This window comes from Erinaceus europaeus, chromosome 18 (genome assembly GCF_950295315.1).
Source record: "Erinaceus europaeus chromosome 18, mEriEur2.1, whole genome shotgun sequence".
Classification (NCBI taxonomy): domain Eukaryota; kingdom Metazoa; phylum Chordata; class Mammalia; order Eulipotyphla; family Erinaceidae; genus Erinaceus; species Erinaceus europaeus.
In genome coordinates, this window is record NC_080179.1 from 26,592,373 (window position 1) to 26,609,302 (window position 16,930).

General features: G+C 35.2%; 1 long non-coding RNA gene across 1 annotated transcript in view; it reads right to left on the reverse strand.

Moving 5' to 3' along the window:
* Window positions 1-15,358, reverse strand: part of LOC132534254 (uncharacterized) — a 62,282-nt gene extending 46,924 nt beyond the window's left edge. The window contains exons 1-2 of the long non-coding RNA XR_009545945.1: window positions 15,040-15,358; window positions 3,802-3,852 (exon numbers count right to left, since the gene is read on the reverse strand). This is a non-coding gene — a long non-coding RNA (uncharacterized LOC132534254). The remainder of the gene's footprint in view (window positions 1-3,801; window positions 3,853-15,039) is intronic.
* Between the last annotated feature and the right edge of the window lie 1,572 nt (window positions 15,359-16,930).

Here is a 16,930-nt window from a genome sequence, read left to right on the forward strand (position 1 = left end):
AAATATTTTAAAGATTTATTTTCTTGTTTATTGGGGGAATCAGAGCATCACTCTGGCACACGTGATGCAAGGAATCAATCTCAGTGCCTCAAAATTGAGAGTCCAATTCTTTATCCACTGTGCCACTTGGTTTTAAAATAAGGTTTAGATATACCTGAACTTGATTTTGTAAGGTATAAGATAGAAAACCATTTCACATTTTGTCTCTTATAACAGAAATCCATTTTCTTTTTTATAACAGAATTCTAAAATGTTTACTTTTAAATATATACTTGGTAGGTTTTTTAATTTTTTATTTATAAAGAGGAAATATTGACTAAACCATAAGATAAGAGGTGTACAACTCCACACAATTCCCACCAACAGAACTCTGTATCCCATCCCCTCCCCTGATAGCTTTCCTATTCTTTATCCCTCTGGGAGTATGGACCCAAGGTCACTGTGGGATGCAGAAGATGGGAGGTCTGGCTTCTGTAATTGCTTCCCCGCTGAACATGGGCGTTGACAGGTCGATCCAGACTCTCTCTTTCCCTAGTGGAGAAGGGCTCTAGGGAAGCAGAGCTCCAAGACACATTGGTGGGGTTGTCTGTCCAGGGAAGTCTGATCAGTATCATGCTAGCATCTGGGACCTGGTGGCTGAAAAGAGAGTTAACATACAAAGCCAAACAAATTATTGACCAATCATGGACCTAAATAAAGGCTGGGATAGTGCAGATGAAGAGGGGGGGGGGGTTTCCTCCATTTTGTAGAAAGCTAGTAGGCATATTTTAGTTATATTCCAAAGGTCCTGTGGCTATACTAGTTTATTTATTTTTTCTTTTCTTTTTTTCCCCTGAGCATGAAATCTCATATGCAGGTGGATCCAAGTTATTGTCTGGGGAGATGATGTCATGCTCCTCCTACTCATGACCACAGAATGTGAGCTCAGAACTAGAGGTATGCAGAGGTCACATAGGCTCCTAAGCTGAATATGGGCCCCAGATCACATCAAATCAGTGGGATTTATAGTCAACAATATTTATACCCCTTTCCCATATTAGGGAGCTACTCTCTTCCCTGATCCAGCTTTCTGGTCCTTTTTCCAGCCATTTTCTTTAATTTTATCTGCCAAGTAACTATGAATTTCCCTAATGATTTGACACATTATCTCCACTATTTTTTGGAAGCTTTGTCTAAATAAGCCTTTGGAGGTTTTGTTTGTTTGTTTGTCTTTTACAGGTTGACTAGTCAACATATATATTCCTACACCAAAATGATGTCTTCCTTATTATAGCTTTATTATAAGTCATTATATATTGAAGAAAATTCACTCCATTTTAACATTCAGGAATGTTTTATGTTCTTAGCTTTCGCATATATATATATATATATATATATATATATATATATATATATTATCTTGTTAAATTCCACAATCCATGAATGAGAAGTTTACAGAAAAGTTAACAAGTCTGGCTAATATCATGAATATATCAGTAACACCTCAACTTTTTCATTAATCAAGGGAATACAAATTAAGACAAAGAAATATACTTGAACCTATGGACATTTAGAAATCCATTGATACTGAGTATTCAAGTGGATATGGATGAATAGAATTTCTTTTAAATTTATTTTTATTATATTATATTTAATTTATTTTATTACTATTTTTTTTTAATCAGAGCACTGCTCAGTTCTGGCTTATGGTGGTACAGGGGATTGAACCTGGGACTTTGAAGCCTCAAGAATGAGAATCCCTTTGCATTACCATTATACTATCTACCCCTGAATAGAATCTCTTATCTTATTACTTATTTTTATTTTCCCTTTTGTTGCCCTTGTTGTTTTACTGTTATTGTAGTTATTATTGCTGATGTTGATGTCCTTGTTGTTGGATAGGATAGAAAGAAATGGAGAGAGGAGGGGAAAACAGACGGGGAGAGAAAGACAGATACCTGCAGAACTGCTTCACCGCCTGTAAAGCGACTTCCCTGCCTGTGAAGCGACTTCCCTGAAGGTGGGGGTCTGGGGGCTCTAACCGGGTTCCTTACACCAGTCCTTGCACTTTGTGCCACATGCGCTAAACCCGCTGCACTACCGCCCGGCCCCTTCAATAGAATCTCTTAACCTCCAGTTGTAGTAAAAATGAAACAAATACTCTGGGAAACTGGATGCATATATGCTATTTCAAATTTGCACATATTCTTTCAGCTCTCTATATCCAGTCCCCACTTTTCTCTGTGTTCTTGAAGGCTGGTCTTTATGATTCCCATCTGGGTTCTCTTGCATTCTGGTTTCTAATTGGGTTCAATCAATAATGAACCTGTCAAAGCACTGCATAGAGAATACACAGTGAGATCAAGGTTCTTAGTGAGCCCAGCCCCTTCTCTGCCATGTTGTTGATTGGTGAATGTTACTAAAAGTTGGAACTTGGGATGGGAGAGGGGGTAGATAGCATAATGGTTATGCAAAGAGACCCTCATGTCCCAGGTTCAATCCCCACACTACCATAAGCTATAGCAGATCAGTGCTCTGGTTTAAAAAAGGGGGAGAGAGGGGTGTACCTGCGCATTATAGTGCGCAAGAACCCAGGTTCAAGTCCCTGGTCCCCACCTTAGGGTGAAGGAGGGCTGCAGGTGTCTCTCTGTCTCTCTCCCTCTCTATCTCCCCCTTCCCTCTCGATTTCTGGCTGTCTCTATCCAATAGATATCATAAAAATTAATTTTTTATTATTTTTATTTATTTATTGGATAGAATAGTCAGAAATGGAAAAGGGGGGGAGAGAGACACCTGCAGTCCTTCTTCACCACTCCTGAAGCTTTCCCCCTGCATGTGGGGCCTGGGGGCTCGAACCCGGGTCCTTAGGCCCTGTAACATGTGCACTCAACCAGGTGCACCACCACCCGGCCCCAAAATATTTTTTTAAAAAGTTGGAACTCTGTTGGGTAAATCCTCTTCTATGGCTGCCGGTGCCCTCTTCAAAGTCTTCAAAGTCTCCCCTCCCCTGACAGCTTCTGGGATAGAGGTGATTATAGTTCCTTGCCCTTTTAAATCCTACTATGTTTCATTATCCCATAAAAAACCCTTTATTAAACCATTATAAATTACACAGTTTGATCTTGTTCCTACCAGGGGCCTTATACATACAATCTAAAACTCAACAGTTTCACTCTTAAGCATATAGTAAAAAAAAAAAAAAAAAATCCAGAAAGCTTCCTAGAAGGCCAGAGGATATGTTCAAGAATATTTGCAATACACTTAAGTGATAGTTAACAAGAATGCATAACTAGTTTTGATATATTCACTTAAAATAATATTATACAAAGGTGAAAAATTAATCAAATACAACTACACATAACATAGGAGAGACTTAGTAACCAACTGACAAGGATAAAAAAATGAATAGACCATAGAAAGTAAAGTAGATTACAGGAAACTTTTTTTTTTTTGCCTCCAGGGTTATTGCTGGGGCTCCCTGCCTGCACTATGAATCCACTGCTCCTGGAGGCTATATTTTCCTTTTTGTTGCCCTTGTTATTATTATAATTGTTATTGCTGTTGTTGGATAGGACAGAGAAATCGAGAGAGGACGAAAAGACACCCCCCACCACCACCACAGATGGGGAGTCAGGGACTCAAACTGGGATCCTTATGAAGGTCCTTGTGCTTTATGCCATGTGTGCTTTATGCCACTGCGCTATTACCCAACCTCCACAGGAAACTTGCATAAAATTAAAGTACTATTACTTATGTGTACAATAAAATTATTTTTAAAGAATCAAAGAGACAACATAATGATTATGCAAAAGATTTTCATACCTGAGTCTCTTGGGTCCCAGGTTCAGTTCCCAGCACCATCATGTTAGAGCTCTGAATAAGAAAAAAGTTTTTTTTTTTTAAAGTAAAGCATAATAACAAAAAAGAATTAGGACAGTGGTTATGCTGAGAGAAAAGATGGTAGGATTAGAGCAGGCAGGAGGCACATTGCTAAATTACTATTCTGGATTATGAATTTGGTGATAGATTCAGGGATTAAAATTAATCAGTTAAGTAAAACCATGTATAATAAATTAGTGTCAAAAATGAAAATTAAATCTACAAAATTGGGTCTAGAAATTCCAGGATCAGAATTTCAAAATTATCCTCTATATGAACTGAAGGTTTTGAATAGAAAACTGATAATGATATATATCAGTTAATCTGTCAGATGAGGACAAATGCAGAAATTTAGAAGTCAAGGCTCTTTTTCCAAAATTCAGGTGTGAATTGATGGATTTCTGGCCCCAAAGTCATGGCAGTGGCATCAGAAAAGATTTTCACTTTTGGGTAATAGTATTTTGGGAAAAATATAACACAAATAGACATTTTTGTTTTCTATTACCAGAGTGTATGGCAAACATTTAAATGGTATCTTATTTCCTCCATTAAGTCAAACCAATTGTACAAATGAACTCCATCATGTGGATTCAGTTGTTAATCCCAGTGGATTCAGTTGTTAATCCCAGTACTCTATTTATACAATTATTTTTTCAAGTTTATTGCCTATTTTTATCTTGTCCTTCAACTGCAGTATGGTTCAGGGTTGCCTATTTTTAGTGCCCTCAAGTACCACGCTGTGTGAATGTTATAACGCTTCACTCTATAGCCATGACAGTCCTGGGCTGCACTTGCTCTCATAGAGACAGAGACCATATTTATGTTAGTTATGGCTTCCAATTCAACGGATGCATCCAAAGAACACTTCTGTTGCAAGAAGGTAAAAAAACAAATCATTAAAATAGTTTGATCTTTCCTGTATTTGAGAAGATACCTCAATGAAACATGTCTAGACATAAGACTTTTAATATAAGTGCAGAAGATAAAGGAAATCATTTTAAGTAGTTCTAAACTGTTGACTCATTCTTTGTCCATCCTTGATTTGGGGACTCTCATGGAAAAATTGGTATGTTTCATTTCTTAAGAAAAAATACCAAAGAAATAAGCTTGACTTCCTGGAATTCTTTGACAGCTTTCTTTTCTTTTTTAAATTCCTGTCTAGATAAGCTGTCTGTGGAACAAGCTGACACTCATTTAAATATGGATTTAAATCTGCCTCAAACATCTTTGATATTTGAGTTAAGGCTCAAATGCAAATATGTTTGGGGATAGCTGCTTAATATTTTTGCACATTATCCACGCTAGCTCACTTCTCAAAGGCTAAGAAATGACATCAGAAGAAGAGAAGAAATGAGTGTTCAATAATGAAGTGGTATTGTGAAGTAAGATAATAGCGATTGGGTGAATGGGAATCTATGTTTCTTCCTTCTTAATCATCAGGCTGTCTATGCCATCTGTTGCATAATATGAGGAACAACTGAGTTCCTCTTCAACAAACACTGGCAGTTGGTCTTTTCATTTCTTCCCAGAAGTACTTTTCTCTATCAGGACAAAGGTCTCTAGAGCATCATAGAAATGTATGCTTCAATTAACAGGCAAAATGAAATTTAAAGTCCTTTCTTGAACTATATAGTTAAAAAGAAATGAGAGGAAAAAACGAAAAACAAACTGCTCTAAGGATATCTGCCTAACATATCTCCCTAATGTGCAATTCCACTTGCTACTCACTTGAAAGGGTAAGATTTAATATAGAGGAGCTGTGTGGTAGTGCACCTGGTTGAGTGTTCATGTTAAAATAGACAAGAACCTGGATTCAGTCCCCTGCAGGGCACAAGCTTCACAAGTGGTGAAGCAGCATTCTAGTTATCTCTTTCTCTTTCTTTTTCTATTTCTCCCCTTCTTTCTTGATTTCTGTTTCTGTACAATAAATACAGAAATAAATAAATAAATAAAATATTTAAAAATATATTAAACCTAGAAATAGCAAAGATTTTGAAACAGTCACCAGAGTGTAGAACAGCAAAAAGAAGTATGGATTTGCATGGTTGCAACAGCAGAAGAAAGTTACAAATGAAAATTTAGAAAGAGATTACATACATGTTAATCGTTCACACTGTACTTTTTTGGTAGCACTTTATTTTATTGTTCAAGTTACTTACAGGGGTTGGACAGTAACACACCCAGTTAACTGCACATAGTACCCAGGTTTGAGCCACCATCCCCACCTGCATTGAGGCTGTTTCACAAGTGGTGAAGAAGGTCTGCAGGTGTCCGCCTTTCTGTCTCTCCACCTCTAACTCTCCCTCCCTTCTCAGTTTCTCCATCCTATTGAATAAAAAAATTAAGGGAAAAGTGGCTTCCAAGAAAAGTTACTTATACAATTATTTATTTAATGACTGTTTCTTCTATTTTTTTAATGAAGGAAGAATGATAATCTATTTTGTTTATCCTCCATCTATAACACATATACAGAATCATAACAGGTTGTATATCTGTTCTGGTAACATGTACTTTGAAAATACTTTATTGCTATTAATCATCTAGTTTATAACAACAATATGCATTCTTATTACCATCATTTTACAGATGAGAAAAAGAAACAAATTACCCAGGATCACTTATCTAGTGAGTAAAAAAAGAACACAAGTCCAGAAACTCTTAACACTAAAGCTCTTATTCTTTTATATTGCCTGTCTTACTGGAGAAGTGACACAATTATTTGTTGAAAGAACAAATAAGTGATTCAACAGCTTGGCTGAGTGAAATAGATCATTCATGTTTTTCTTCTACTTTCTCATAAAAACCTTGGTCTACCACCTTACATATATTTTTCTTTGTTAATAGCATAATATAACAACAACGGCCAAGCTTCAATCTTGTTGCCATTATTGGAGGTTTTTGAAAACCTAAAGGGGCCTTAGAGACATTTTGGTTGTTTATCTTAAATTTGTTCAAAATAGTATTAAAATTCACTTAGGCATTCTCTGTCATATGTCAGTGCAACTACATATGAAAGCACAGACTGTCAAATCTGTAAAAATGAGTTGCCAATTTAGGAATTCCTATAAAAGAATTCATAAATAATTTTCAAAAATATTTATCAAGTGCCCCCTATATGCAGTACTATGATTTCTAACCCTGTCTCTACCTCTCCCCAAAGCCACAATTTTTCTTTCTATAGAAGAAAATAACTCAGATGGCTATTTTCACATTTTATTTTCCTAGATTTGTACTTATTGTGCGTTTAAATCTTAGCATAATTATCACTTTCAATTTAAACCATCGATACAAAGGAACAGAAAAATCACTGTTCGTTAATAATAGAATTCTTTAAGAATGAAAAGAAATAATAGATGTTATATATACCAAAATTCTACTTTATGTTAAAGTATAATGAAATTTAATCGGTATTTTACTGCATTTCCTAAAAACAGTTTGCTTCAAGAGTGCATAGGACCTTAAGTAACAAATTTATACTCAAGACTAGAACACAAGAGAGGGTTCTAGTCCTGCTGGCTTCACTGATTTTTGCTAATTAATAAGACCTTATCTTATTAATTAGCAAAACCAAGGATTGCTTACATGACCCCTGTCTACTCCAGAAAACATATTTTAATGAATTATCATCAAAATACATTACTGTGAATGTAACAGTGGCATGTCTTCAAGTAGCCATTTTTAAGAGGCAGGGAAAACTGTTCTTCCCCGAAATCTAGATTCCTTCTAAATAATACTGTTTCTCTATGAAGAAATAGAATGAACTATGGTGAAGTGACTTGTGTAAATGATCTCATTTGGAGGCACCGAGGGGACAGAAACTTGTCATTGCCAAGTAAGTCACATTTAAATTCCCTCAAGCCTTGAGAAATAATGTGAGGGAAAGTGCAAAAATAGCACCGTCATTCCTTTGGACCAAGTCAGCTCCTAGGCCTCCTGAGAACACCGCAGCTGTGTATTCATCTATATGCAAAGAGAAATAATAAGAATCATCTATATTTGGCACAGAGCCCTTTTCTATAAACCGTTGCACTCATCTATCAATATATTTTAGACTGAGCCTTTCGATAAGGAATGATCCACCATGAACACTGCTACAGACACATATTGAAGATTTTCCCCCCTGCAATACAGAAAACTGTAAGAGCGCGAGCCACACTAAACCAATCAGAATGAAACTAGAGGCAGCTGTATCTGATTGAAACTGTGGAGAGAATTGAGATTGACAGAGTTGCAGGGCTAGGAGGTTAATGAGTCCATAGTCCTGCCTCCAGGCAGAACTGTCCTGAACCATTCCAGGCAAATGACAGCTCAGCCTCTTGAAAAAAAAAATCTTCATAACCTGCTTCAGTAAAATATTCCATTGTCTAAATTTCCTTATCCTCATAAAGTTCTGAAAGCAATATGAGTCCACACTCTTCTCCATTTCATATCCATGCTGACAGACATATAGGAAAGTAAATTGACAAAAATGTCAAAGATGACAAGAGCTTTAGAATTGGTTATCAGCAACTGGCTATCATCACCTTTCCAGAGAACTTAGAGGAATGAATAACAAGTTTGTGGATTGTGGTTCTAGTTGCAGTGATATTGCAGGTCATTTATTTTTATAAACAAGAACTACTTTTGATCAAGAGTCACTAAGTAAATTTTGCCAGGCACCTCACAGCAAAGACTAGACTCAGCACTCTTGAGCTGTAGTACGTATTCCAGGAACAGGTTTTTACATAGAAAACCAAAGGAAATATGGAATCTATGTGCAGAGGGGCCCATAGTTTTTTATTTGCTAATTCTTTTTTGTTGTAGTATTTTAATTTACAGATATGTGAGTCTTTCACTTCTGAGCATTAGAATGTGAGTGTTAGCAACATCACTTAGAGAAAAAACAACAACAACAACAAAAAAGAGTGGAATTTGGAACCAAGCTTCAAATCTTTCCCTACTGCTTATTATCTGCATGGCTCAAATAGGTTGCTTAGTATTTGAGCTTTATTATGTTCACTTGTAAGGTGGTGCTAATAATATTTATTTCAAATGGGTGTTGGAGAATAAAAGGAATAGTACTGGTAAAAATATCCCAGAACCTATCCAGTGATAAGATAGATGTTATTTATCATGAAACTGATCTATTTTGCTCTCTTCCACATCCCTTAAATTTCCAGAAAATGAGTGAGTGAGAGCTAAAACTGCTTCCTCGGAAAGCATCACTAGACAGTGTTTCTGTTGCCATCAGGACTCTCTTTATGGCTGATCGCCATGAAAACTCACAGAGAAAGTACTCTTGGGGGCATAAAAGCTAAGATCAAGAAGACTTTTGGTGCTAAGTTAAAACAGATGCTGGATATTAACTTGAACTTTTAAAGAAATCTCCACATTTTACATTTAGTTTAGAAACAAATAGAGGACTTCTAATTCTACAATACTAGATTCAGTTTTGGAAAATTATAGAACTATAGAACTATAGAACTGCTTTGTGCAAAAAATAACTAACTAAATAAAGAAGACTTATTCAACAGTAGATTACTTTTTAGTTCCAGGAATGAACAATAAATAAGGATAACTATTATTCATCATGAAGCAATAATTATTAATGTAATGCCTACATTATTAAAAATATTCATATAGATTTATAAAACTTCTTATAATCAAATAAATGTGTTGTAGTTATATCAAACAGAAATTAAGAGCTCCTTTAAAACATCACTCCTAGTTTTATGATCCTGAAACCATGACTGATGTTTGGGTACATTTTCCTTTTCTGCACATGTTCTGACTGTCAAGTGCAAGTTTTGTCACCAGTTGGTTGAAGGCAAGTTATTTAATTTTCCTTTTTATTAACTTTATTTTCATTTATATATTTTAAACTTTAGATATTTATTGAGTATTGGTTTACAGCATGGTCGTTTTTTTCCATCAAAGGTCTGTGTCCCCAACCCCACAAAGAATCACTATAGCTCTTATTTAACTTCTCTAGCATCTATCGCTGAATTTAAAAGTTGATAGCAATTTCATAGTTATTGTTATTACTTCCAAGAATGCATATATAAGATATAAAAGGTATAAGGTATAAAAATAACCATTCGACAGTGTTTACTATTAAAAATATCTTTGTTATGTGTAATGTGCAAATAGAAAATGGCAATCTGTGGAAAGAAAATGAACGTCACCTACAAGTTACTGTGATGGGCTTTTGGAATATGTAAAGTACATTAACATAATAGATTTCTTTTGTTTATTATTTTGTTTTCTTTTGTTTCTTTTGGTGGGACAATGTAGTCCTACACACCTGTAATTTTAGAGTCTTGTAAACTATCATTAAATTACTAATTGGAAAATAGAATATAAAAAAGAAGTCATATGAGACAGATGGTTCTTACCTAATTTTGCATATAAGTAAACTGTGTAAAAGGCAAACTGAGCAACATGTAAAGTCTCATGTTTCAGTGACAAAGATAGAGTTCGAATGAAATCAACCTAGTTCTAGTATATTTTATAAGCATATTTAGAAGAGTATAGTATTGAATAGATATTTTTGTAAACAATACAGTTTAAGTCAAACATTCTGAAAAGTTACATAATTTTTCAATTAATCAAGAAGGATCAGGTAAATAACGAAAACAAGTAACTCAATATAACATATTCTTTAGGTACGATCCTTGGCAATGCTCTCAACTGGACTGTTATGCCCATCCAACAAAGTTAAAGCTCACATTCAATTTATTCTTTCTAAAATGTGTAGGTATCTAGAAATGGTTAGGCAGCAAACGGTGTTCTTAGAAAAATTGATTTGTATTGCCCTTGGAAACAGACTGTGTTCCAAGAAAGTCTTTGGCATAAAACAGGACTGAGTATACACAGTTGTCTCTCAGATGGTGTGAGTTTGGAAACATAAGTGGACAAGCCAAACCCTTGAAGTCTTCCTTTTCCTTTGAATTGAATTCCAGAATGTGTTTTTATGCCATCAGCCAGCGTTTGTGTTTATCCTTATTTATTCTTGCATAATATTTCATCAAATGAATGTAACAGTAACTATTAAATAAAAACAAGACTTCTGAGTCATTCCACTTTAGGTTAAAAGTTCCATGCTGTCTAAATTTGTCTATTCATTCCTTTTGTATAGAGAGGAAAAATAGGAAAGAAAAAGTATTCTATAGCACAAGTATGGTGAATTGATAAGGCAAATTTGCTGTTAACTTTAGTGGAAGACTCATATGTTCTGATATTGTAGATAAAAGTATAAATTGGTACATTTCTTTTAGAAACCAATTTGGCACCATTTACAAAGTGTACTATAAATGTTCATACCACTTGGCACAGTTTCTCCTATTCACAGGAACTTATTCTAAGGCAATAATTAAAGAGAAAAGAACATTAATGTAGACAAAATTTAAATGTAATGTTAATTATAAATAAAACTTAAGGGGCAAAGTGATTGTTCAACAATAGACCAACGGATAAGTAAACATTCATGGGAAATTTTGTTCTTTCAAATAATTATAAACATGGACTGTATAATAATATAGGAAAGTAAAAAAAGTTAAAGAGAAAATCATTAAATAGTTTGTATAATTGAATTTACCATAGATGATATGAGTAAGTTGAAAGGTAATATTGAATCATGAAAGCAGAGTTGTTAAAATAGAAATAAAGGGAAGGAGTCGGGCGGTAGCGCAGCGGGTTAAGCGCAGGTGGCAAAAAGCACAAGGAATGGCTTTAGGATCCCCGTTCCAGCCCCTGGCTCCCCACCTGCAGGGGAGTTACTTCACAGTCAGTGAAGCAGGTCTGCAGGTGTCTCTCTTTCTCCCCCCTGTCTTCCCCATCTCTCTCCATTTCTCTCTTTCCTATCTAAGAATGACAACATCAGTAACAACAATAATAACTACAACAATAAAACAACAAGGGCAACAAAAGGGAATAAATAAATATTTAAAAAATAAAACCATGAATACTTAAAGATTTATTTACTGGGAGCTGGGCGGTAGCGCAGCGGGTTAAACACACATGGTGCAAAGCGCAAGGACCCGCATAAAGATCCTGGTTCAAGCCCCCGGCTCCCCACCTGCAGGGGAGTCGCTTCACAGGCGGTGAAGCAGGTCTGCAGGTGTCTGTCTTTCTCTCCCCCTCTCTGTCTTCCCCTCCTCTCTCCATTTCTCTCTGTCCTATACAACAACGACGGCGTCAATAACAACTACAACAATAGAACAACAAGGGCAACAAAAGGGAATAAATAAATATAAAAAAGAATTAAAAAAAAGATTTATTTACTAATGAGAGAGAGAGAGAGAGAGAGAGAGGGAAAGAGAGAGAGAGAGAGAACCAGGAATTACTACTCTGGGCTATGCAGTGCTGGGAATCTAATTTAGGATCTCATGTATGCAGCTTCAGTGCTGTCTCAGGAACCACCCCATGAAACATTTTCCTGTAATAATAATAAAAAGAAGCATTACTTGATATATGAAGAATAATGGACAAATAAGGTCAGTACATGGATGCAAAACAGGTGTGTTTGTTACTGGAAAAGCAGGTCATCTTCCTCTTCCTGGTGATGGAAATCAAACAAATACATACAAAACTGCTTCCTCCCACTTTGCCTTCCAGGGGGAGTTGAGCTACTTAGGGATTACGTATGAAATAACCACTTGAGTGAGAAAAAGATACTGAGACTGGACTTCTGGAATAGGATCTTCCATTCATAGTTAGACTTCACATCAACCATTGTACTATGTTGGGCAGCCCCCCTGCTCTATCCTCCACTGCTGACACTACGGCCTATTTACATAATCACTGTTTTGCCTGATCTATCTTCTTTCTATCTCGAGACCCGCCCTGCCTTCAGGGTATTAAGTAATTCCACCAGTTAAAACCTTCGCAACAGTTGCTAAGGGAATTTCTACTATTAACCCACTCTTTCCTTTTCTCCCTTTTCTCCACCCACTTTCCTAGCCATTTCCTTTTCCGACTTGCCACTTGCGGTTTTCTAAGATATAAAAGCATTGTCTCTGATCAGTAAAGATGCATTGCATTCCACTCTGCCACGAGTTCCTGGTCTCTCTCCCTCATTGCTGAGTAAGCAGCAGCCCAGGTTGGCTCCAGTCTAATTCTCTCCAACCCAGAGAGCACATGCCCCAGCAGAAACACCCTCAGCTAGCCCGACAGTACTATATAATTGCTTCCCTTCTTTCTTTTGAGAACAACAGAGATTCTCTGTTTTTATTAGTGAATTAATATTAATTTACAAAATTATGAGAATAAGGGGGTATAATTCTACCCTTTTCCCACCATCAGATTTCTGTGTGCTCATTCACTCCACTGGAAGCTGCAATAGTTCTCCCAAGGTCACAAATTTAGGTTGACTATTATTTTTATGGCTGTCTATATTTATATATATTTCCATTTTTTGTAAATATTTTTTTCTTTTTCTTTTTCTTTTTTATATGTATTTATTTATTCCCTTTTGTTGCCCTTGTTTTACTGCTGTAGTTATTGATGTTGTTGGATAGGAGAGAGAGAAATGGAGAGAGGAGGGGAAGACAGGGGGAGAGAAAGACACCTGCAGACCTGCTTCACTGCTTGTGAATCAACTCCCCTCCAGGTGGGGGGGGCTCGAACTGGCATCCTTCTGCTGGTCCTTGCGCTTTGTGCCACATGCGCTTAACCCGCTGTGCTACTGCCCGACTACCATATGCCCATTTTTTCCCCCTATGGTCTTGCCTTCTCTTCCTTTTTAAGTCACACCTACACCTGTTACTGGTTGATGTGAAGTCTTAATATGAATAGAAGATCCTACTCCAGCTCTTAAACAGCACTTTATTTGATTAAATAATTTCTTGGAAGAACTAAATGATAATTACTGTGTCAGTATGATCATCTTATAATAATTTTTGTTTCTATCTAAATTATTGAAGATAGAATAAATATAAATTGCTTTACATTTATTAAGTATAGATATTGAAATTAGTACTGAATAAATAGGAGAATTAACTGGATATTTTTTCACCTGGTATTGAAATATTTGTCAATTTACATAGTTTGTCGTATAGGTAATTAGTATTTCTATTTTTATTCAAGTGATATTAAATTGCCCATGTTTCTAATCACTTTATAGTGATTATGCCCTCATTTTACATAGTTAATGATTTGTTAATTTTAGTTATTTATATTGAAATATTTTCTTGCTCAAGTATCAGTTTCTACATAAACAAAGTATGAAGATGAAGATATCAATATTATTTAACCAGGATCAAGTAGTGGTGCACCCAGTAGAGCAACAATGCACAAAAACCCAGATTCAAGCTCTCAGGTCCTTGCAGGGGGGAGCATATCATGAATGACAATGCAGTGATGCAATTGTCTTCATTCTCTCCCTCTTTATTCCTGCTTCCACCTCTATTTCTCTCTGTCTCTATCTAAACAAGATAAGTAAATAAAATAAATTTTAAAGATCTAAAAAATTTTCATTTTATCAGGAAATCTAATTTGATTCTATTTTTTGAAGTCTACTTTCTGACGTTTGAAAATACAAGATATTGGTACATAAAGGTATATTTCTTCCTATAAGAAAGTAACAACAGAGAGTGGGTTCTATGGTTTCATATATGGCATGAAGATACACATCTGAGTTCTAAATTCAGCCACTATAGTGAACTCTTGAGCCATAGAATCATAAAATAATATACAAGTGCTTAGTCTTCATTTAAAAATATTCATAGAGAAATCACTCTTTTTTATCTCTCATTGAGGACCCTAGGATATAACAGGAAGAAAAGCCCTTCCTTCTCTACATCCTGTGCTCTTCATCCACAAAGCCCTTTACATTTTTAAATCTCTAATGTATTTGATTGTTTATATTTTAAGAATCATAAAATATTACATATTTTAGTCAAAGCAAAACATTCTTACATTGAGATATTTAAGTGACTGACGAATGTTTCAATATTTAGAGTTTGCCACGAATAGTAGTGTGAACATTAGGGTTATCTTTTAATATGGATACATATATATTATATGTGTTTATTTTCAAAAACATATGTGTATTTCACAAAGATATTTAATTGTATAGATTTCCCCAAGTCCTCAGAAAAATGAACAAAGGCAACAAAGCACGTTAAACAGAAGAAAACAAAATTAAAAGTACAAGAAGTATACATAGAGATTTAAGCTATTCCCTGAAAATTGCATGCCTACCTTAAATAGTTCTGTTCCCACGATACTGAGATGAAAGTACATGTTCATAATATTCTACACCGACTATCAGATAATCCAGCATTAAGAATTCTAAATGCTTAAGAGAAGTACATTAATTCCATGTTACATAAGGAGTCACTTGTAGGTTTAATTGAAAATAAACCTTCCAACATCATTCCAGGTGCAAAATTTCCATTTCTAGTTTCTTAGTAACAAATCTCCTGTGTAAACCATGATCTACTTGCAATCTTCTTAACAGTATTAAGAAGTCTGAGTAGCCTCAAGGTCATTCAGACTGGTTTTTGGCTTCCATTAATGACAGCCCCATGCTATTTAAGGAAGAATATCTGGCTGCTGGAGAACTTGAAGCTAAATTTGTGGCTCATCTCTAGCAAGTGTGTGTTTTGAATATAAACATAACTCCTGACACCAGTTAACTTTTCCATCCTCATTTTTCCTTTGCCTGGTTTAAAACACTTGTGAGGTTTTAGAAAATTTAAATCTTTCCATATGAAACTAATCATTAATATGCACTAAATTGGTTTTGACACATCTCTGTATATAAATAATTATAAATCATTTGTGTGATTACAGGAAACCCCAAATGTTAGAATTATAAAACAATCTTATAGATTAATGTTTATGCTAAAATAATCCCTACAGCAACAATATTTCAACTCAATATCAATAAACTGATACGGATGAAAATAAATATTCATGCTGAATTTTTAAGAAATCAAAAAAAAAATCACTTTTTTGAAAATGCAACATCAGGCAGGATCTTGCACGTGTATAATCCCACAGTCCTGGCCGGTAATTTTATTCTTTATTTTGGAGAGAGGGAGAGAGAAAGAGAGACTTACAGAGAAGACACCACAGTACCTCTCCATCATCCATGAAGCTGCATGGAGTGCTGAGTTTAAAGGCAAATTTGCACTAATACTAACGTGCCTGTTCCACTGGGCGAGCTAATCTCCAGGCCCCAAACCATCACTTTATAACAGAGAATAACTCATGCTTTCCTAAACAAAAAGAACAAAGTGAGAGAAAAGCATACCTAAATAAATGACTCTGGCACTTATTTATAAATAAAATTGTAGATAATATATAATTCTTACATTTTGAAAACTCGTTTTCTTTTTTTCTTTTTCCTTTATTGGGGGATTAATTGTTTATAGTCGACAGTGAAATTCGGTAGTTGGTACATGTGTAACATTTTTCAGTTTTCCACATAACAATCTAATCCTCCACCCGTGGCCACCTCGATCCTCCTCTGTCATTATGTTCCAGAACCTGACCACTCCTCCCCTACCCCAAAGTCTTTTACTTTGGTGCAATACACCAACTCCAGTCCAAGTTCTGCTTTGTGTGAAAACTGTATTTCAATTTTTAAAATGGTACATAAAAGTTGTATCACAGTGTGATCCTCATAAAAATACTTATAACAACTACATTAATAACACTAATATACAGTGCAAGGATAGTATTCAGTGAAACATCTGTGATTTCCACCTGAATCAGTAGTGGTACTTTAGTTAATGTAGCACTCAACTACATTATGTTTAGCTTATGTGGAAATGTTTGGATATACTTGAAATGTCTGTGGTAAAGCATATCTGTATCTTAATTGAACATATTACTGTGATAAATTATTCAGTGAATACTAAAATAATATTCTTACATAGCTGCCAATTTATTTTGAAAGACAACAATTTCAAGTCATTATGCTATTTTCTTTGTATGATCCAAAGCTTGTATCCTTCAGGAATTTATTTTCATATCTTACAGTTAATAACCCTAACATTTATCAAATGCTTATTTTGATCCTCACTGGTTGTCATTTTTAAAACTCAAAATATTTAAAAGATATTTTAATGCATTAACTATCATG